This window comes from Nanorana parkeri, unplaced genomic scaffold, assembly GCF_000935625.1.
Source record: "Nanorana parkeri isolate BGI_ZX_2015 unplaced genomic scaffold, ASM93562v1 scaffold626, whole genome shotgun sequence".
Taxonomy (NCBI): domain Eukaryota; kingdom Metazoa; phylum Chordata; class Amphibia; order Anura; family Dicroglossidae; genus Nanorana; species Nanorana parkeri.
The window spans coordinates 744,202-746,333 of NW_017306894.1; positions in this window are offsets into that span (position 1 = coordinate 744,202).

Consider the following 2,132-nt stretch of genomic DNA (forward strand, 5'->3'; position numbering starts at 1 on the left):
ATGATGTCTCTTAATCCGATCTTCTTCTGCCCTGTCCTTTTCAGCCTTCTCTCCAGCGCTGCGGCGGGTCTCCGATCCAGCGCAGATTCCTCTATCCTTGCTGGCACTTCCTGTCCCACGGTGTCTGCATGCGGGGGCACGCCGTCCATAGACTTACCTTGCGTCTCTGCTCGTCTCCCGGCCGAAAATGTGAACTGCGTATGCGCCCGACCCAAGATGCTTTGCGGCCACCTGAGATTTTTCAGATGTTCAGATGGGAGCGCGCGGGAAAGTCACAGGTATGTTTAAACCCTTTTAGTTTTTGTTTTTTTTAAAAAGTTTTTGCATATATCTACTGCTTGCTAGCCATAGATATATGCAAAAAAAAAAACCAGAGGGTTTTATAACCCTTTAATGCCAGATAATTGGCTGCAAACATGGGGTAAATCCCTTTCCTGAGTCAAAGGGGTGCTTAGGGCAGTGGCGGAACTACCGCCGGTGCGGACGCACCAGGGCCTCGGGCCTCTAGAGGGCCCAGCACAGTCCAAGGGTTATAGGGAGGAAGGCATAGCAGTAGCGCCGGTCACTTCTCATCCAAAAGATCCACCTCGGATGAAGTGACCTCTGACTTATGAAGATAAGTACGCTCACCTCTGCCCATAACACCAATACTTACTGACAGATCATTCTGGATTTGTGTCTACTTTGTAATCTTTGTGTCTTGTAGCTCCCTCTACGCTTTAATCTAAGAGGCTGAGTATGTACGCCGCCGCCGTGTGACATCACCAGGATAAAAGACAATATGGGAGTTTAAAAGATGAAAGTTTAAGAGTTTAATTAGAAGGACAAATGTCGCCACTTTAAAGTGGCTTCCGCCCAAGTCTGTGTTACTGTGTATAAAGAGACTCTCCGACCCGGGGCAGAATGCCTGATCACGGAGCCGTTCACTGATTAAATAAAGGAATGTTTCTGCCGATCAATGTCCGGATTCATCTGGGAAGGTTCTCATTCATCCAGGTCACGGTCTATCTGTAAAACATAAATCAAGGCAACTGGACTCGCTGTATTTTTCTTGAAGACGTTTCACTGGTCATCCGACCAGCTTGCATGTTTTTAGGTTGCCATGCTTTCTGATAGGATGTAGAGGGCGTGGTCAAATGTAGGTTTGGCTAAAAAGTTGGGTGCGAGGCATCTGCTGGAGGTGTAGGGGGCGTGGTCAAATGTGGGTTTGGCTAAAAAAGTTGGGTGGGGGGCATCCGCTGGAGGTGTAGGGGGCGTGGTCAAATGTGGGGTTGGCTAAAAAGTGGGTGGGGCATACACTGGAGGTGTAAAGGGTGTGTTCAAATGTGGGTTTGGCTAAAAAAAGGGGTGGGGCATCCGCTGGAGGTGTAGAGGGCGTGCTCAAATGCGGGTTTGGCTAAAAAGTGGGGTGGGGCATCCGCTGGAGGTGTAGAGGGCGTGGTCAAATGTGGGTTTGGCTAAAAAGGTGGGTGGGGGGCATCCGCTGGAGGTGTAGAGGGCGTGGTCAAATGTGGGTTTGGCTAAAAAGTGGGTGTAGCTTCACGGCTTTTGGGTTGAGTGTCACATTTCCCTCTATAATATAAAAAAAAGACATTGTATCAGACAAGATACATTTTAAACTGAACAAGATGACTGCTCTGAGTGTATCACAGGAACAAAAAATCTGTATATCGTGAATCTGCAATAAATGAACATTTCCCCGTATTTTATCCCATTAAGTATAGAAGTATAGAAAATATCCTTTGCCATGACAGAAATCCAGAGAGCTCCTAACTTCCTGTTTGACCTGACAACACAGTGCCTCTGCTGCACTGAAATCTTAAATCGCTCCAGCCATCAGGACTACAGAACTCCTCCCATCTCCCACTCTACATGCTACATTGATTTCTTTACCAAGAAAACAATGCTGCTGCCTTGATTTCCAACAGCCTGCCCACACACTATGTATAGAGAAAGAGCTCTTGGGAGATGTATTTCTGGGGGGGTTCGACGTCAATAGAATCCAAAATCCTAGCTTCTTCAAGAGTTCTACAGACCCAGTGATAATAAAAGAAAATAAATAATGTTAGGCAGGGGCGTCCCGAGGCCGGGTGTTACCCGGTCTCCAGATTGGGTGACACCCCAACATGCCA